This window comes from Hypanus sabinus, chromosome 3 (genome assembly GCF_030144855.1).
Source record: "Hypanus sabinus isolate sHypSab1 chromosome 3, sHypSab1.hap1, whole genome shotgun sequence".
NCBI classification, from domain to species: domain Eukaryota; kingdom Metazoa; phylum Chordata; class Chondrichthyes; order Myliobatiformes; family Dasyatidae; genus Hypanus; species Hypanus sabinus.
In genome coordinates, this window is record NC_082708.1 from 74,147,480 (window position 1) to 74,169,515 (window position 22,036).

The 22,036-nt window shown below is 40.7% G+C and overlaps 1 protein-coding gene across 1 annotated transcript in view; it reads right to left on the minus strand.

The window, feature by feature from the left end:
• Positions 1-22,036, minus strand: part of LOC132390909 (progesterone receptor-like) — a 293,767-nt gene that overhangs the window by 95,772 nt on the left and 175,959 nt on the right. The gene's annotated exons all lie outside the window — the stretch shown is intronic.

The window sequence follows — 22,036 nt, forward strand, 5'->3', positions numbered from 1 at the left end:
CTATCAATCTCATTGTACGTAACATATAGTTTGTATAAACGCCACACATTTTGTGACTTCTATGTAAAGGCATTCACTTATGATACAGCTCTGAGTTCTAAAGGTAGATTTTACAAATTCACACTTCAGGCGCAAAGTTCCACGTTCCAAAAAGTTGATTTGGTCAATTCCAACCGTTGGTTGGGCAGCAATGTTTTTTTTCCAGTTTCGGTTTGAAAAAGCAAATATTTCATACCAAAATCATTTTTTTGTTCTGCGTTAATGGCAATTTTCACAATCAGTTGCTTAAAGTGAGCACTAGGAGCTTGGGCTCATTGTTCAGTGCAGGACGTATAAAAAAAAAGCATGCTTATAATTGCGCAGTCTTGATATTTAAGACAAAAGTAACTACATTTAATTCACTCTTAGTTGCCACGAAAGAAAAAACATGGACTTCAGCAACTCTCATTTAGAATTATTTATTAATCCAGGACAGTGTGGCTTGTTTTTCTCTTAAATACCAAACAGTTGGCAAAATGCTTGCTTTGCAGTTATCGCACCAAAATTGGATTCAAGCACACAACATTCCTAAATGCAGAAAGTGAAGTGTGCTGTCATAAGTGGCAAAGACAAGTATCAGCCAATCGTGGTAGAACTGCTTTAATTTGTGTTTCTGAAGCAGTAAGGATAATTTGACCCTCAGCTTGCGAAAAGCTTGCTGCACAGCAATTGCTATTGCCAGTTAAAAATAGTTAAATGCCTGTAGCGCCAAGCCAGTTTTAATGATGAGGGTCTGCAGTTGCTGGTAGACAGGAAGTGACACAACCACATTTTTTTTTCATGGGGAAGCCAAGCCCTCCAACTTGTAAAGTAGGCACAAAGCATGGCAGTTTTTCAGCAATGTCTTCACGACTCAGAGGACGACCTGGCAGAAGGTCTGGAAGAAGGTGGACAAAGTTAAGGCATAAATATTGTTGTCAAGTAGGAGCACAAGATATATCTGCACAAGAAGGAAAGTTGTAGCTGTACAAAGTATATGCAAAACTGCTTCACTGACAAAGATGTTAGCAAGAACATAGCAAGTAAGGTACTAGGGCAGAAAATAACAAGGTCATGCAAATTACACTAGTTCATGCTGGGAAAGTGACAGGACTGGAGGAAAGATAGTTTCTGGGCAACTTTATTGCTTCTCAATCCCCGACGTTCCTTTGTTTTTTAAAAAAAAGATGCGAACATGGGCTGAAAAAGCAACTATGTTGGAATCCAGATCAAATGGCTGCTTAGTGGTGGAGCTAGAAGGAAGGTCATGGACAGATTAGTGGTGGGCACGATAATGGGCACAGCCCCTCTCATCAGGTTGATAGTTTTAGTTCTAGTTGTGAGGTTGGTAATTTTTCTTGTCAGGACTTATTCAAATATTGGTGTAAAAGAAAAACTACTTGTTCAATTTTCAAATTATTGACCTCAGTTCTGTTGACATTTTGTCAGAAGTGAAATGCAATATGAAACTGGTGAATAGGGTTATATAAGACCGAGAAAGCCACATATGGATGTTTATCCTAAATACCCACCACTTTCCACATCCTTCAACTCCAACTCCATCTCTGCCAAGGTCAATTTTTTCAGCTAAGACAGTAGCAGAAGTAATAAAATGAGTATTTATCTCCTATCTGTGTTGTTGAAGGGAAGGTGTGGCGTCAGAATTTCCACGCGAGGTTGCTTTCCAGAGAGTGCCTTTTTTGTGCTACTAGATAAGGGCAGGTTTACACCTATTTCAAGCCCTCTTGATTTAGATATTCTGCTTTATTTACTATGAAAGTTCATACATGAAAGCCCATAAAGAACTTGTGAAACCCACCCCTGGGCAGTTCTAACAGAGATTAATCCCTATATTCTTCTGAGGACAATAAAAGATATCTCACGTAAAATCATTTGGATATTTTGACATGTGCAGAGAGCAGTAAGGTAACTTTGGGTTTGTATTTGTTCCCGACGTAATGACAGAAGTTATTTGCTGATAAATAACAAAAGACCCTAAAAAAATGGAGATATACCCAGCCTTGTTCCTTTTAGCTGTATGTACAGTATCTACAGATTACAACTGTAGTTAGGAATAAAGCTTCACATGAGAGAATGACCACAATGGGTCTAGTCAAGGTCAGAATATTGGAAACAAGATCATTCAGTAATGTCCTACTGAATAATCAGCTCTAAAATAATTCTTCTGTTAAATCCTCCTAGCAAGGCAAGTATCTTTGATTAGAATAGCATTTTAGGAAATAGGTGTATTTTGATGGAATAACATGACTGATCATCTGCTAAAAGGGACAGAGAGAAGGCTTGGGAACTGGACTCACTCAAGGACATACTGGATGACATCTAGAAATGAAATTACAAACCAATACATTCCATTGAATCGAGTAGCCAATTGAGAGAAAAATGGCTTACTCTAAACTAATATAAAATGAGTATAATGTGGAACTAATGATTCAATGACTAAATGCACCACAGGGTTCCTGGTTCAATACCTGCTCTGTGCTGAATTGACATGAACAGTGACACTGGGATCATAATAGGTAGACATTGCAGAGCTGAAAAGTTTGCCTGAACACTTTGGCACAGTCCAAGGTACAATTATTTTCAGGAAGCGGAAGAGTGAAAGGTACTCCAATGCCATTTAGATTTGCATTACTCCAGCTCTGTTATTGTGCAATAGAAATTAAACTAGGACAGCAAGAGCTAAGGGGAGAATAATGTTACTGCACATCACAGATATGACACAGCATTTAAAGCACAAACAATTCTTTCCAGGTGAGGCGACACTTCACCTGTGAGTCGGCTGGTGTGGTATACTGCGTCTGGTGCTCCCGGTGTAGCCTTTTATATATTGGTGAGAACCGACGCAGACTGGGAGACCGTTTCGCTGAACACCTATGCTCGGTCTGCTGGAGAAAGCAGGATCTCCCAGTGGCCACACATTTTAATTCCACGTCCCATTCCCATTCTTGATATGTCTATCCGTGGCCTCCTCTACTGTCAAGATGAATCCAAATTCAGGTTGGAGGAACAACACCTTATATACCGGCTGGGTAGCCTCCAACCTGATGGCATGAACATTGACTTCTCTAACTTCCCGTTAATGCCCCTTCTCTCCTTCTTGCCCCATCCCTGACATACTTAGTTGTTTGCCTGTTCTCCATCTCCCTCTGGCGCTCCCCCCTCCTTTCTTTCTCCCGAGGCCTCCCATCCCATGATCCTTTCCCTTCTCTAGCTCTGTATCACTTTCGCCAATTACCTTTCCAGCTCTTAGCTTCATCCCACCCCCTCCGGTCTTCACTTATCATTTCGCATTTCCCCCCTCCCCCCCACTACTTTCAAATCCCTTACTATCTTTCCTCTCGGTTAGTCCTGATGAAGGGTCTCGGCCCGAAACATCGACAGTGCTTCTCCCTATAGATGCTGCCTGGCCTGCAGTGTTCCACCAGCATTTTGTGTGTGTTGTTGTTTGAATTTCCAGCATCTGCAGATTTCCTCGTGTTTACAATTCTTTATGCCTGCTTTAGAAATGTTGGATTGAAATTCATTGGTGAGGAGAGAAGCACATTAGGAGACTTGGAATGAGTGATGAACAGCAATTAGAAATAAAGAGTTGAGCTGGGATCCCACCCTTTGTTAGGGATCAGGACTTTAATTGGATGAAAGTGCAATCAGGAACTGATTGGTAAGTGGTGGGAACAATCACTTTATTGTGGTGTGAGATCAGTGAGTTTGAAGGAGGGATATTCAGTATGGTGGGAAGGAGATGAGGAAACCTCCTTCAGCCTGTAACTTGCTTAGAGAAAAGCACTCGGAAACCATAGCTCCTTTAAAAGTGCCTAGCAGGTAGAGCACATAAATCTCTAGAAATGTTCTTGAAGAGCATTGAACAGGAAATGGTGTCACTCCATTCACAATGGCCATGGAATCACACAACAATTGAGAGTGGCAATTTATTGTGCCATATCAAATTTCTGGAGTGGTACAAACTAGCCTGGAAAGAGACACAATTGCACTTCACTCTGGAAATAACTGACTTCAATGTGTATAATTGCTCAAAAAATGCTCCATGAAAGAATTTGTAGCCCATTTTCTGTACACAGAAAAGAATACAAACTCTTAACTCATTTCTGCATACCTTGACACTGTCTTATCCGCCCTTGTTCAATCTCTTCCCACCTATGTTCGTGACACTTCACACATTTTGATCTTTTAATGATTTTAAGTTCCCTGGCCCCCATCGCCTTCTTTTCACTATGGACGTCCAGTCCCTATATACCTCCATCCCCCACCTGGATGGTCTCAAAGCTCTTTGCTTCTTTTTGGATTCCAGACCTAACCAATTCCCCTTGTCCTCACCTACCACCCCACCAGCCTCCAGGTCCAACGTATAATTCTCTATAGCTTCTGCCACCTCCAGCGGGATCCCACTACCAAACACATTTTCCCTCCCCCCCCCCCTTCTGCTTTCCGCAGGGATCGCTCCCTACGGGACGCCCTTGTCCACTTGTTCCCCCCATCCCTTCCCACCAACCTCCCTCCTGGCACTTATCCTTGTAAGCGGAACAAGTGCTACACCTGCCCTTACACTTCCTCCCTCACCACCATTCAGGGCCCCAGACAGTCCTTCCAGGTGAGGCGACACTTCACCTGTGAGTTGGCTGGTGTGGTATACTGTGTCCAGTGCTCCTGGTATGGCCTTTTATATATTGGTGAGACCCGACGCAGACTGGGAGACCGTTTTGCTGAACACCTACACTCTGTCTGCCAGAGAAAGCAGGATCTCCCAGTGACCACACATTTTAATTCCACGTCCCATTCCCATTCTGATATGTCTATCCATGGCCTCCTCTGCTGTCGAGATGAATCCACACTCGGGTTGGAGGAACAACACCTTATATACTGGCTGGGTAGCCTCCAACCTGATGGCATGAACATTGACTTCTCTAACTTCTGTTAATGCCCCTCCTCCTCTTCTTACCCCATCCCTGACATATTTAGTTGTTTTTTTGCTCTCTCTCTGCCCATCACCCTGTCTGTTCTCCATTTCCCTCTGGTGCTCCCAACCCCCTTTCTCCGGAGGCCTCCCGTCCCATGATCCTTTCCCTTCTGCAGCTCTGTATCACTTTCGCCAATCACCTTTCCAGCTCTTAGCTTCATCCCACCCCTCCGGTCTCCTCCTATCATTTTGCATTTCCCCCTCCCCCTACTACTTTCAAATCTCTTACTATCTTTCTTTTTGGTTAGTCCTGATGAAGGGTCTCGGCCCGAAACGTCGACAGTGCTTCTCCTTATAGATGCTGCCTGGCCTGCTGTGTTCCACTAGCATTTTGTGTGTATTGTTTGAATTTCCAGCATTTGCAGATTTCCTCGTGTTTGCAAACTCTTAAGTTTCCACTATGCTAGAGACTTCAAACTCATAAACCACTTAAACCCAGCAGTGATGGAATAATATTTACATAAACTTTATGATTACTAAGGGGCAATGTATTACAAAAAAAGCAGCAAGCTGCAGGAAACATTGACAATAATTTCAATGTATTTTAATTCTAAGTCACGAAAATGTTACATTAATAATGTTTGATATTAGAATAAAAATAACAAAATTACTCCATTAAAGTAATCAGAAAATCTTTAATAAGAGAGAAACAACACAGGCCCATGGGTGCCTGTGCTAGAATTAACTCTATAATGTAATATTTACTGAAGGCCAGTGTAAGATGGCATTGCTGAAGTTCACCGACTACTTGTCAGTGATAAACAAAACAAAGAAAATTACTAACTACTTTAATTAATCACACTTTTTTTTGGCAAATGATCACTGCAAACAATAGCCTGTAACTTCCTTTTTGAAGTTGAGCTTTTGAACACCTGTATGACCTGACCTTATTGGGGTGTAAAATTAAGTCTTGAAGGTACAGGATGGTTGTGGTGTGGCATATACTGGCTGAATCAAGGCGGCATGGTCTGGGCATGAGAATTGGGGATGAGCCAATGGTTGGCCACTGCTGGAGTAGGCTGGGAGGCAATTCAATGTGGCAGAACCAAGGTGAGGTGAGTGGAGGTGAGCCTGGGCCTGAGAATGAGGAACGAGCTGAGGTTTGATCGATTTAAACATCAGGCCAAATTGGAATGGTCGGGTATTGGCTGATTTAAGATGGTGGGCCTGAGCCCAAGAGCGTATCAAAGCGTCAGGGCTCAAGAGCAAGAGCAAGGAATGATCTGAGGCTGGGATGATATAGGTGCAGGACTAGATTGAAAAGATCAGGGTGTCGGGGCTGGAGGCAAGGGACAGGCCGATTCAGCTCACTGCTCCAACAAGTTACTTATCTCTAAGCTGAACTGAGACTGTGGGCTGAAACTAATGGGCTGCTGGATTGGTTGCTTCATGTCTGCAGACTCACTTTTGTGAACTTCAGTTCTGAATGCCATTTGCTTCCTTTAATGATTGCACAGTTTATTTTTATTTCTCCACATTGGGTATTTGATGGTCTTTTTTTCTAATGGGTCAATATTCTTCTAGTTCATTGCTAACATTGTCAAATAGTCAACCTTAGCGCTTTGGCTGAAGTCACCCAACTTCCAGTCATTTGGAACACAGCAGAATTCTCTGTCTTGTGACTGCCTGTAAGGAGATGGATCTCAAGGTTATTGATAGTATACACACTTTGATAATAAAAGTACTTTCAACTTCTGAACTTCAAACTCTTTGCTTTTCCCTGTTTTTATCTTCCTTGCATTCTGTGGGGAAATCAGCCTGTGGCACCTGTGAAATGAATTCAAAGAATATGTTGGCAAAACCATGACAACTATGAAACAACAGTGGGACAGAATGGCATTAAAGTAGATATGGGCCATAAAGGAGTGGAAAAGCCACTGTTTTGATTTTACCTTCAAATTCACCTTTTTCTTCGATTGAGTTAACCTTACCCATTAAGTCTCTAGAAAAATTATTCTTCTGAATTTTGCTGTGTTCCACACGACAGAGTTGAATGACTTCAGCTAAAAGTGCAAAGGTTGTATGATTATGTCTGTACGATTGATGTCAGCACAGACACACAAGAAAACAAAAAGCATGAGGAACTTAATCTCTTATTAACTGATCCCTTACAGAAATCACCATGACATACACTGGTCAGTTGACTATTTGACAATGTGATCAATAATCTATAATATTATTGACCTAGATTTTGCTATGAACTGGTGGTAGCTACATGTGAAAAAGCTTTTCCCTCCACATCTGGTGGGAACTTTGATACTCAGGCCTGAACACATAAGACTCGACCTTCCTGAAAGATTCTCATTTGTGTCTTCATAACTACTCTCCAGCAATGGGTTTGTCCACGGAATCCAGCACCTGGTAGTTTCTGGGAACCTATGTGGTTATAGGTAGCTGGTAGATCTGCTGCCACACAGTTCCAAAGACAGAAGCTCAGTTGGTAATTCTGGTATGTGGAGTTAGCATTTTCTTCCTGTGATGGTCTGGGCTTCCTCTGGCTCCTCTGATTTCCTCCTATACAGTAGGTTAATTAGCCAATGTACAGAAAATAGACTCTCATGCACAGATGAGTGGTCAAATCTAGGGGGACCTGATGGGAACGTGTGGAGAGTAAGTCTGGATTAGAGTAAGATTAATGCAACTTGGGTGCCTGATACCCAGCATGGACTTGATGAGCAGAAGGGCCCAGTTCATACTGCACAATTCAACCATTCATTTCTTGAACAAACCAGCACAGCCCTAATCACTACGGTATAGCAACACTTTGATCACTTTGCACAAATCTCAACATTCTTTTATTCTAATTGTGTTCTTCCTTGTAAAGATCATCCAAAATCTATTTTTAATCTATCCGTTTCTTTTGAATGCTGCTTATCTGTTGCAATGTGCTGGTGCTCCTGTTGCAAGTATGATTTTCACTGTATCTGTGCATATGACCATAAACTCGATTTTTAACTTTGACTTTGGTGACTCTCACTCCATTACTTCAGTGCTGAAAAGGAGATGGTCTAGATAATCTGTATTCTTAGAAATAAATATTTATTCAAGCATAATTCATTAGATTTAGGACATAAAGAAGTTTCAGTCAGGAGCTGCTGCTTGTAGATTGGGTGTAGGTAAGCTAAGAATGAACAATGAGCCAGAAGGGTCCTGCATTTTTAAGCCACTAATTTATTACAGATAGTAAATTACAAAAACAAAATATTATAGCACCAAATGAAAAGAATGAAGGAATTACTATAATAAAATGTTAATCACTGAAAATTTAATTGTTTTCTATTTTAATATTTTATTTAATTTTCATCATCAGTAAATTAAGAAACATGGCTTAAAACGAGACAATTTCAGATGGATTGTGACTCATTATTTTGGTAAAATGAAGTCATCTCTCATAACCATGCAGAAGAAAAATACAATCATTGTAGTTTGATTACCAGTCGTTAATATGGATAGAAAAGGACATCTTTGGAATTAGGAGGGATACTAAGGAAGGTGCAAATTTAGAAGAACTTAAAATAAATTTTCAAAGATTACTAATTTATTTATCCAGAAATACAAAAATAGCTGTCTGAGAAATAATTTTTGACTGTCGTCCTCATTGATAACCCTCTAACAATGAGTGATTTAGACATAGATTTTACTGAGCATGATCTGCCACTGGCATGCACTGTTTGTGTTCTCCTTAGCTCATTAAGATACCAGATCCAATTCTGGACAGATGAACTGGTGTTGGTGCTGATCTCTAAAGTCTTGGGAGATATGTGTAGGCCAAGCTAAACCTTACCCATTAAGTACCTCTGGAAACCTTTGACATCGTTCCTGCCTTCAATCCCACCACCCACAGCTGCCCCCCCTCCACCCAGCATCCAATACCATATCCATTTTTGAGCTCTTTTTCCCTTGGCAGGAGTCCCACCTCGCCTACATCGAGGAACCTGCTGAGGGCTTGGTGTAGGATCTTAAAGTTTATTCACTTGAAGGGAAATTACAAGGTAGAAGAGTATCCAAATGTGATGAAAGTCCGTTACAAGGAAAATTATTGACATCAAAGCTCTCAAGATTTTTTAACACCTCTGAATGACCCTGGAATTCAGAAACATTTAAAAAGACAAAATGATTAACAGGAACTAAAAATAAAATCTCCTAAAATACAATACATAAATAGTTTGAAGTAATAGTAAAGAACTACAATTGACTGGAAATTGTACCTTGTTTTTTTTTGTCTTTCTATATTTACATACTACATGCAAGGGAAATATATTGAGACTAGTCTGGCTCAGAAAGCAACCCCATTCTCCTTTAGATTTTCCCAGTAACCCTATTCTCCCCACATGTGAATAGCATTCTTTCTTGCAATTTCCATTCAAGTGAATGGACTCTTGGATCCTGCCCCAGGCCCTGGCAGCAGGTTCCTCACTGTAGGTGTCATGGGATTCCTACCAAGTGGAAAGAGCTCAGTGATGGAGCACAGTCGTGAAGATGTTGGACGAGCTCTGCAGTATGTTCAGGACTTCCATATTTATGAGCAGGTCTCGGAACTTGCGGGCACCTTCACAAAGACATGTCACAAACACAATAGTTTCTGCAGATGGTGGAGATGTGGAGCAGTAGAGAAATGTCAGTAGTTCAGTGTAGAAGAGCCTACAAATCTCAGCAGGATTTGATAAGATTAATAATTCTGATATTAAGTGGTAAGCCGTGAGGCTCTGCTAATATGCAAATGGTGTCATTACAGCTGATGGTACAAATATGACATTACATAATTTATAAAGTGCTCCCAAATCCACCATGGCCATTTAGAAACTAAAAGCCTAACCTGCAATGTCACACCACTATGCATTGAAGGCAAACTGCAGAAGAACATATATAGCAGAGTCTCAGCTGCATTGAAATATTCAACTGCAGATGATGGGCTAGCCTTCAAAAGTCTTTTGGAGCAATGCAGTAGCACCAATTCTCTCTAGTCCTACAAATTCTTCTGCTATAAGTGAGCTGGGAATACAGTTATAAGGGATTGAAACTAAAATTAATAGACAGCCCCACTTCAGAACTTCCCTGGAGAATTTCCACTATCTCAGGAAAAGATGGAAATATCAGGCATTCCACTATATGGGAAGGGACAAGAGTAGGTAGGAGAGCTTCTGTCTTTGGTTCTGTCTCTTGAACACTCACCAATCTCTTGGACTGTCAGGAGGAGTGGGGTGAGGAAATGGAGATTGAGTTCAAGAGCCATGAGGTAATATTACAGCAATATAAGAACTTAGATCCCACTTGGAGTACTGTGTTCAGTTCTGGTCACCTCACTACAGAAAGGATGTGGATACTATACAGAGAGTGGAGAGGAGATTTACAAAGATGTTGCCTGGATTGTAGAGTGTGACTTATGAGAATAGGTTGAGTGAACTTGGCCTTTTCTCCTTGGAGTGATGGAGGATGAGAGGTGACCTGATAGAAGTGTATAAGATGATGAAAGGCATTGATTGTGTGGATAGTCAATGTTTTTTTTTCCCTGGGCTGAAATGACTAACACAAGGGAGCATAGTTTTAAGGTGCTTGGAACTAGGTATAGAGGGGATGTCAGGGGTAAGTTTTTCACACACAGAGTGGTGGGTGCATGGAATGCACTACCAGCAACCATGGTGGAGGCAAATACAAAGGGTCTTTTAAGAGACTCTTGGATAGATACATGGAGATTAGTAAAATAGAGGGCTATGCTGTAGGGTAATTCTAGTCAGCTTCTAGAGTAGATTACATTGTCGGCACAATATTGTGGGCTGAAGGGCCTGTAATGTGCTGTAGATTTCTATGTTCTATGGATAGACCAGTGGAAGAGAAAGTTGGCAGTTGTCCAGTTGCGTATGGAATTGCCATTTTTTTTTCTTTCAAGAAAAATTAATAATGTATGGTGGGAGACAGTTGTGACATATTGTCCATGTATGTCATTCATTTATGTCTATATGGAAAAAGGCTTGTCTTGTTTCTAATTATTTATCAATAACTGATGCATCAAGCAGAATTTCTTTAATTTTCCACTACATTTTGAAGTAGCAATGATACAGTTTAGCCATTATGAATTGTGGTAAAATTAATAGATTGTGTTCAAATCTGAAAATCCCTTCAGTCTGCTGTATACCAAATGCTAATGATTCATAATAATTAAATAAATTGCAACAGGCTTGTAATTAGTTGGAAAACATAGGACATACTTATGACTAAATATTAGTTGAATACACAGAAGTATTAAACTCCTCTTCAAAAATTATCTCAACCAGGCTGGCTTATTTTACTTTTCACCATTTCCTTTAATAGTTGAATAAACTGTGCCTTAGTCATTGTGTACGAATTTATTAATTTAATCCAAATTAAAAAATAATAAGGCAGGGTAATTATTCAGGTAAAGGAATGGCAATAAAATGGACCACACCACAATCTAAGATGCCATTTTCTCATACAGTAGACTTCTGAACAGGAGGACTACTTATTCTTATGAAACATGATTTAGGTTGCTTATGTTTGATGCCAAAAGTAATATTGTTGAGAGAGGCTTAAACACTCAAAACAAGCTGATTTGGATTGGGTAGGGAAATAAAATACTAAAAATTCAGGAAGCACACACTTTGGGTTATAATGGAGTTAGGATGAGGAGAGGGGATTGATCCTGCTTTAAACTAAGTATTAGTCAGGTATAACACAAGCAATCTCAACAAGTTGACTAGATTTCATGGCCTTGGAAAAACCCAGCAAGTAGAAGGGGGGAGAGAAAAACTGAATGATTGAGATCAATATTTTCTTCAATGGAGCTTGCAGACCACAACGATCAGGAATTGGGTCATTTTGCAATATCTCCTCATAGATCTCCATTATTGCAAACCAACTCTCCACATGATATATAGACAACTCTTTCAAATGCTTTATCTTTGTTTAACATAATATGGGTTTTAATTCTTCCAGCTCAGTTGTAATGGAATTGGAAACCTGATTTGCAAACTCAGGTTCTAAGTATACCTATTCAAAACCCGTAGAGACTTAGCAAAATACATTGATTTTTCATAAAAAGGGGAACGGCTTTCCCACTAGTTCAAGCTGACTGCAGGCTGATCTTTGTGAAGAGGTTCCATAAAACATAGGAGCAGGAATAGGCCATTCAGCCTATCAAGTCTGCTCTACCATTCCATCATGGCTGATCCTGGATCCCACTCAACCCTATACACCTGCCTTCTCACCATATCCTTTGATGTCATGAGCAATCCAAGTATTATCAACTTCTGTCTTGAATATACCCACGGACTTGACCTCCACCACAATCTGTGGAAGAGCATTCCACAGATTCACTATTCTTTGGCTAAAAAAAAAAAATTCTCCTTACCTCTGTTCTAAAAGGTCACCCCTCAAATTTTGACGTTGTGCTATCTAGTTCTGGATACCCCCACCATAGGAAACATCCACACCACATACACCCTATCTAGTCCTTTCAACATTCGTTAGGTTTCAATGAGATTCCCATGCATTCTTCTAAATTCCAGTGAGTACAGGCTCAAAGCTGCCAAATACTCCTCATAGTTAACCCCTTCATTCCTGGAATCATCCTCATGAACATCCTTGGACTCTCCAGTAGCAACATATACTTTCTCAGATATGGGGCCCAAAACTGTTGATATTACTCCAAGTCTGGCCTGGCTAGTGTCTTATAAAGCTTCAGCATTATCTCCTTGCTTTTATACTCTACTCCCCTTTAAATAAATGCCAACATTACATTTGCCTCCTTTACCACAGACTCAACCTGTAAATTAGCCTTCTGGGAGTCTTGCAAGAGGTCTCCTAAGTGCCTCTGCACCTCTGATGTCTGAAACCATCCAACTTAGATAATAGTCTGCACTATTGTTCCTTTTATCAAAATGCATTATTGTACATCACTATATTCCATCTGCCACTTCTTTGCCCATTCTTCCAATTTGTCTAAGTCCTGCTGCAATCACATTGCTTCCTCAGCACTACCTACCCCTTCACCTATCATCGTATCCTCCACAAACTTTGTCACAAAGCCACCAATTCCATTATCCAAATCATCGATAAACAACATGAAAAGTAGTGGTCCCAATACTGACCCCTGAGGAACACCACTAGTTATTAGCAGCCAACCAGAAAAACCTCCTTTATTCCCACTCACTGCCTCCTGTCAGCCATTCTTCTATCCATGCCAGTATTTTTCCTGTAACGCTACAGGAATTTATCTTGTTAAGCATCTTGTTCCTTGAGTTAGTCTATTTATTTCCATTGTGGAGCCTGGTGGAACTCCTTTCAGCTTCACGGCTAGAGGATTTCTGCCCTTCTCAAATGGATGGGGTCAACCAATACCCTCCAAGCATTACTATTTTAATGACCAGCCAGTTGCTTCGCTATCATTTTGGCTGAGGCATTGGCTGGCAGCACAGTCATTAGAAAAGCAAAAAAGCTACATATGCTGGACTTTCTGCAGTGATCCTTTCCAATAGTCACTCTTCGTGTGACTCCTTGGTTCACTCATCTCTCCACAATCATTCCCCACCATCCCCTATCACTTTCCCTTTCAATGGTAGGAAGTGCAATGCTTATCCCTACACTGCCTCTATCAGCAATCAGGCACCTAAACAGCCCTTACAGATGAGACAAAAATACACTAATATCTCCTCCAATCCCATCTATTGCAGTCAATATTCACAAAATGGCCTCCTCTACATCTGGAGAACCAGCCTTTGAATTGGAGACCATATTGCAGAGCATCTGCACACTATCCACAACAACTATCTTGTACTTCCATTCACACGTCATTTCAACTCTATTTTCAAGTCTCTCACTGAGTTGTATGTCCTTGGCTTTCTCCACTGCTGGGGTGAGGCTAAACACAAATGAGAAGAACACCAACTCATAATCCGCTGGGGTAGCCAACAACCAAGCACTCACTTTGAAGGACTCTCCAAATCATGTTCTCAGTGTTTATTATTTATTTGTTTGCTTATTTGCATAGTTTCTCTTTTACTTATTGGTTTGGCAGCCTTAGGTTGAGTACAGTTTTCGTTAATAGTACTATATTTATCTGTTTAACTGTGAATCACTATAAGAAAATGAATGATAAGGTACTTTGATAATAAAATTACCTTTGAACTTGAACTTTGACCCTAAGGATATGAAAGCCACACTTACCTATTTCAGGTAAAGCTTTCCTCCTGTGTAACTTTCTTTACCCCCCCCCCCCACCCCCATCCACCCAGGGCATCCGTCTCTCTCTCTCTCTCTCTCGCTCTCTTGCTCTCTTGCTCTCTCGCTCTCTCGCTCTCTCGCTCTCTCGCTCTCTTGCTCTCTCGCTCTCTCGCTCTCTCGCTCTCTCGCTCTCTCGCTCTCTCGCTCTCATATTCAGCCTACCCATTACCTGCATAACTAACTACACTGGTTCACATTTCCTATCCTGTCCTCCTTCTCTACTTGATTCAATTTATCATCCCTCCCTGTCTGGTTCCATCTATCACCTAGCACTCTCTGCCTCTATACTCCTGCTCCCCTTCCCCATCCAGTTCCATCTGCCTAACCTCCCTTCCCCCATCCCTTACTTGTTACCCCTTATCACTATCAATACACCCTCTTTCATCTGCCCATCATTCCACTTCATCTCATTCTATTTTTCCTTTACTAACCCTGTCTCATCCCTCCAACTTATCTCTTTATTTTTGTTATTTACCCTCAGTACTGTTGCAGGGTCTCAAAATCTGACCTATCCTTTTGCCTTCACAGATGCTACATGACCCACTGACTTCTTCCAGCAGTTTTTTGTTTGCACCATGACTTCATTTCAAAGTAAGTAGTTGCATATAGTTTGTTTTCTAGGATCTGAGAAAATCATTCAGAAAGAATGGGAGACATGTAAAGAGAGACGAGGTCAACTAATGGGAAAATGAGTAAAAGTGGGTTGAGATTTGACCTCTGGACTGTTAAGTGGAGAGTTACCTCTGTAGGTGGGTAGCCTAACCTATTTTGCAAGGGGTGGGACAAAGTAATTCCTGTAAACTGGCATTGCAAGGTAAATTGCAGGTAAACGGTATTTCCACATCACATGCTCCTTCGGAAAATGAGATGATGCTAATCCAACCAAGAGGAAAGGCAAGAGATGGGAATGTGGGGGAAGAGGTTAAATTCATCCAGGGGCCACAAGTATCATTTACCTTGACTTTCCTGAGCCTCTATCATCATTCAGAGAGACACTGGTAGCTTTCAATAACCTCCACCCCCTTTAAAATGCCTTTTGCCATATGAGTCAACCAGGCAGTTGGGCCTATTGAAATGAAGTGAAGGGACGGAAGTAAAATTGACTGTAAAGTTTGCAAACAGGCTCAGACAATGGTACGAGATAAGTAAAGACAAAATGAGAAATAAGAATGCTGGAAGGCAACCACCAAAAAGAAACACAAGGGTTAGTTACAGTTTCTACAAAAATCTGACCTGGGAAAGCTTATGGAAATGTGGAATTAGTACAAAAAGGCCGCATGGAATTCATGAGTAACAACACACACCACTGGTCATTTCTGCATGATTCAATTGCTGTCTAATGCAACAGGCAAAATTCTCGTTGTCGTTTCATATTTCTCAGAATGATCATAACATGAGAGGAGACCTTGAAACCCATCAAATGCATACTAGCTCTATGTATGATCGAACAACTTGGCAAAACTACCCCCACACTTTCCACAAAGATCTTCCAATTCATTTCTTTCAGATGCTTACGCAGGTCCTTTTTCAATCCTACATAGAGCCACAGAGCAGTGCAGCTCAGAGACAGGCCCTTCAGCCCAACTAGTCCATGCTAAACTATAATTCTGCCTAGTCCTATCGACATGAACCCAGACTATTGCCCTCCATGTACTGCCCACCCCCATCCTTGCACTTACCCAAGTTTCTCTTTAATGTTGAAATCAAATCCACGTCCACACTTCTGCTGACAGCTCGTTTCACACTCTTACCACCCTCTGAGTGAATACATTCCCCCTCATGTTCCTCTTAAACATTTCAACTTTCACCCTTATTCCATGACCTCTCTTTCTAATCTCACCCAACCTCCTTGAAAAAATGCCTCCTTGTATTTACTGTATCTATACCACTCAATTTTATAACTGTCATATCTCTCCTCATTCTCCTATTCTCTAGGGATTAACATCCTGAACTATTCAACCTTTTCCTATAACTCAATACTCAAGTCCTGGCAACTTCCTTGCAAATATTTTCTGTACTCTTTCAATCTTATCTGTATCTTTCCTGTAGTTAGGTGACTAGATCTGCACAAAATACTCCAAATAATGCCACAACAATGTCTTATACAACTACAACATAACATCCCAACTCCTGTACTCAATACTTTGACTTATGAAGGCCAATGTGCCAGAAGGTCCCTTTACAAAACTATCTACTTGTGACACCGCTTTCAAGCAATTAAGGATGTGTATTCCGGGATTCAAGCAATTATGGATCTGTATACCACACTCCTCAATGCCCTACCATTCACCATGTAAATCCTACCCTGGTTTGCAACATCTTACATTTGCCTGCATTAAATTCCATCTGTCATTTTTCAGCCCATTTTCCCATTGCAAGCTTTAATAGCCTTCCTCGCTGTCCACTATGCCTACAATCCTGGTGTCATCTGCAAATTTGCTGATCCAGTTTTCCACATAATCATCCAGATCATTGATATATAAAACAACAACAGATTCAGCACCAATCCCTGCAGCACACCACTAGTCAAAGATCTCCAGTCAAAGAGGCAACCATTGAATACCACTCTCTGGCTTTTCCCGTGAAGTCTGTTTCGAATTCAATTTACTACCTTATCCTGAATGCCAAGTGACTAAACCTTGACCAAACTCCCATGTGGGATCTTGTCACAAAGGACTGTAGATGACATCTACAGTCTTTCTTTCATCAACATTCATGATAACTTCCTGGGGAAAAAAACTTTATAACATTGGTTAGACACGATCTACTATGCACAAACCATGTTGATTAACCCTAATCAGTCCCTGTCTATCCAAATATTTACATATCCGTCCCTCAGTATACCTTCCAATAATTTACTCACTACTAATGTCAGGCACACCAGCTTATAATTTTCCAATTTATTCTTAGATTCTTTCTTAAAAACAGAACAGTATTACCTATCCTCCAGTCTTTCGATACCTAACCAGTGGCAAAAGATGTTTTATAAACAGTATCTCTGCAAAGGTCTATGCAATTTCTGCACTAGCCTCCTATAACGGACCGAGGAAATACCATGTCAGGCCCTTGGAATTTCTCCACCTCGGTTTGCCTCAAGACAACAAGCACCTCCTCCTTTGTAATCCATACACAGTTCAAGACCTCACTGCTGTTTTGTCTCACTTCTATAGACTTTGTGGCTGTCCCTTCAGTAAATGCAGATTGAAAACACTGATAAGCTATAATTGTTCTGTCTCCACTTGTAGTTTAACCTAGATCAGTCCTAATAAATGATTTCAGAGTGTCATGTTTTGTTGTATCAAAATCTTTTTAAAGCAATTGTATGATCTTGTGGGATAGAAAATCGTCCTTTCACACTACTGAACCATAAACTAAGAGGGAAAAGGCAAATGTGTCTGGAGATGCCTGCATTTTTTTAACTGTTATAAGAAAATCCAGTATCCAGTACCATACTTGTTTCATTTGTAAGTCTCATAATACTATATTAATGTTTCAAATACTCTTAAAGTTGAAAGCAAGTATTTAAAAGATTTTCAAAAAACATGAACATTTTAATAATGTTATGCAACAACATATTACTTTCCTCCATTATATAGTGAACTATTCATTCATACCAATAACAGCCTATATATACAATTCACTTAATAAACAATACGAAAGGAGCCAATAACAGCATATTGAGCCAGATAATTGAAAGCTTAGTTAAAGAGAAGTTTAGGTTGTGTCTTTCCAGAGAAAAGGAGGGTGAAGAAATAAAAAAACAAGGAAGGGAATTCTAGGACATAAAACTGTGAAAACAGGAATCAGAGCTACAAACAGTGGAGTAATTAAAATCAGGATTGAGCAAGAAGCTGGTATTGGAGGAGAAGTTCATGGATGGAAGAATTTACAGTGAACGGAAATAACACAAATCATGGAAAAATTCAAAAATAATAAGAAGAATTTCAAAACTGATGCTTTGTTTTACTGAGAACAAGCAGAGGTGTAAAGGGTGAGTGGGAGGTGGGTAAGTCATGGGCAATAAAGTTATGAATGTTATGATGAAGGAGAGAGGGAAGTAAGAACACTATAAAAGGAAGGCCAACCATGAGTTCATTGCAACAGGGAGGTCAATAGGTAACAAAGGCATGGAGGAAGGATTCAGCAGCAAATGAACTGAGAGAAGGCTTAGTAAAGAAACACCAGTGAAGGTGAAATCAAGGTTTCTGTGTTATGGGATAGTCATGAGGCCTGAAATATACCAGGGAGTCAAAAGGCAATGAAATGAGTGGAGTTGCTTAAGGCAATGACCAATGCTCAATGCTTAAATGGCAAAGCTTGTCATAAAGACTGGAGGTCCATCAGGGTCTAAAATTAAAATTCAGCACAAAGCTGACTTGACCACAGACAACTGAAGCCCAAACCAAGCCCCAAAGATTTCCAAAGTTTTCCATGCAACCTGTCTGCAGAGAAATGCAAAAATACTTCCTATGCTGTATGTAGATTGATATAGACCAGCGATGGAGGGCATGTGCTTGTAGAACAGTACAGGCTCCTTGGCTCACAATGTTGTGCCAATATTTAAACTACTCTAAAATCAACATTAACCTTCCTCCTACAAAACCCTTCATTTTTTATCATTCACGTATTTATCTAAAATGCCCCTAAAGTATCTGTCTCTACCACCAGCCCTAGCAGGGTGTTCCATGCACTCACTACTTTCTGTGTAAAACACTTACTACTTTCATTCCCCTTATACTTTCCTCCAATCACCTTAAAATTATGCTTTTTCCTATTAGCCATTTCCACCTTGGGAAAAAGCTTCTGGTTATTCACTCGATTTGTGGCTCTTATTATCTTGTAAACTTCTATCAGGTCACCTCTTATCCTCTTTTACTCCAAAGAGAAAAGCCCTAGTTTACTCATAAGACATCCTCTCTAATCCAGGCAGCTTCCTGGTAAATGTCCTCTGCACCATCTCTAAAGTTTCTACATCATTCCTATAATGAAGTGAGCAGAACTGAACACAGTATGTATGGTCTAACCAGGGTTTTATAGAACTGCAATGTTACTTTGCGGCTCTTGAACTTAATCCCCTGATTAACGAAGGTCAACACACTATGCACCTTCTTAACAACCCTATCAACCTGCATGGCAACTTTGAGGGATCGAAGGAAGTGGACCACCATGCCACCTAGAGTCATGACAATAACCCCGCATTCTGTCTTTAAAAATTGGACGTCCAAATCGAATCACTCCACACTTCTCCAGGTTGAATTCCATCTGCCAGTTCTCAAACCAGCTCTACATCCTGTTGCAATCTACAACAACCATCAAATCTATCCATAACTCCACCAACTTTCATGTCATTTGCATTCTTACTAACCCACCCTTCTAATTACTCATGTAAGTCATTTCTAAAATTCATAACAAGGAGGGGTCCCAGAACACATTCCTGTAGAACACCACTGGTCACTGACCTCCAGACAGAATATGCTCTATCTACAACCACTGCAGTCCTCTACGGGTAAGCCAATTCTGAATCTACACAGCCCGATTTCTCACAATCCTATTTCTCTTGATTTGCTAAATGAGCATACCATGGGGGACCTTATCAAATACTTTACTAAAATCCTTACACACAACTTCCCCTGAACCACCTTCGTCAATGTGATTTTTCACACCCTCAAAGAATTCAATCAGGCTCATGAGGCATGACCCACCCCTCACAATGTCATATTAAATATCCCTAATCAGACTATGCTTCTTCAAGTGTTTGTAAATCCTATCTCTAAGAATCTTCTGCAATAACTTACCCACCACTATAGTAAGACTCACTGGTTATAATTCCCTGTGTTATCTCTAATCTCTTTCTTAAACAAAGGAATATTAATTTCTACCCTCTAATCATCTGGTACTGCAGCTGTAGCCAGTAGGGATGCAAATATCATCGCCAAAGGCACAGCAATCTCTTCCCTTGCTTATCACTGTAGCCTGGGATATATCTTGTCTGGCCTTGGAGACTTATCTATCCTAATGTTTCTTGGAAGTTCCAACACTTCCCTTTCTTAATGTCAACAGATTATAGCACATCAGCCTATTTTACACTGTCTTCACAAATTTCAAAGTCCTTCTTACCAGTGAATACTAAAGTAAAATATTCATTAAGGACCATCCCTAACTCCTCTGCCACCAGGTTCATGTCCCCCGATCAGTCTTACCCTCACTCTAGTCTTCACACACATGTAGAACGCCTTGGTGTTTCCTTAATCTTACTCACCAAGACCTTTACATGTCCCCTCCTAATTCTATTCTTCAGTTCCTTCAAAGTTTCAGAGTACATTTATTATCAAAGAATGTATACATTATACAATGTTGAGATTTGTTGCTCACAGGTAACCCAAAGCAAGAAACCCGAAAAGATCCAATTTAAAAAGATAAAGACCAACAAGCCACTGCACATGAGAAAGCAAAAAAAAAACCCAGCAAATCATGCAAGCATCAGAAGTGAGCAACAACACTTGAATCAAACCTTGTCCTTAGATCTGAAACTCAGAGCAAGCTGGAGTAGGCCCATAGACTCAGTACCAGCTTATCCTAGTGGGAACAGGGTACAGCAGTCGGGACAGTCTTCATAGCCTCAGTGCCATGGAGAAAGAGAAAAATCCTGACACCTTGCCTTTCCAGTCTATCTGGGTAGATGTTTAAGTTGTCCAAACAATATATAGTACCTCAGATTGAGACCCGGGCATTGTTGCAGCAAAGGGCTAGAAGGCCTAGACCATGCTAACCCCCCCCTCCCCCCTTCTGACAACACTCACAAAACACTGGTGGAACACAGCAGGCCAGGCAGCATCTATCAGGAGAAGCACTGTCGACATTTTGGGCCGAGACATCGACAGTGCTTCTCCTTACAGATGCTGCTTGGCCTGCTATGTTCCATCAGCATTTTGTGTGTGTTGTTTGAATTTCCAGCATCTGCAGATTTCCTCGTGTTTCCCCTCTTCTGAGCTGCCTTGTTAATCTCCCGAGGCCTATCTGATCTTTGCTTCTCTTGTCTGGCCCCAGGAGCTTTTATATCTATGTTGTTTTATTTTTCAGATCTCCAGCACATCCTGTTTCTTAACATCAGCATGTTCTAGCATATCAGTCTCCTTTACACTGTCCTCATAAATGTCCCTCTCATTATGGTAAATACTGAAGCAAGGTATTCTTTAAGGACCTCTCCAGTCTCCTCTGACTCCAGGCACAAGTTTTCCTCTTCTATCACTTATTGGTCCTACCTTCACTCTAGTCATCCTCCCATTTTTCACATACATGTAAAACACCTTGGAATTTTTCTTAATCCTACTTTCCAAGCCCTTCTTGTGCTCCTTCTAGTGTTCCTATGTCCAATCTTCAGCTCCTTGGATATCTTGTAGCTCTCTTGAACCCTGTCTGATCCATAATTCTTAAACCTTCCTTCTTCCTCTTGACAAGATGTTTCACATCTCTTGTCAGCCATGGTTCCATTTCCCTACCATTACTTCTCGGCTTCAATGGAACAAGCCTGATCAGAAGCCCATGTAACTTCTCCTTAAACAACATCCATATTTCCATTGTGCATTTCACTGAGTACATCCATCCCCAATTTATGCTATCAAGTTCCTGCCTAAAAGCATCATAATTCTCCCTCCCCTAATTAAATAATTTCCCATATCATCCGCTCCAGCCCCAGTCTAAGGGTATGCCTATCACTAAAAAAAAATCATGCTGATCCAGACCAAATATTGACCCTGCCTGGGATGGCATAACAGTGTTCTGTGC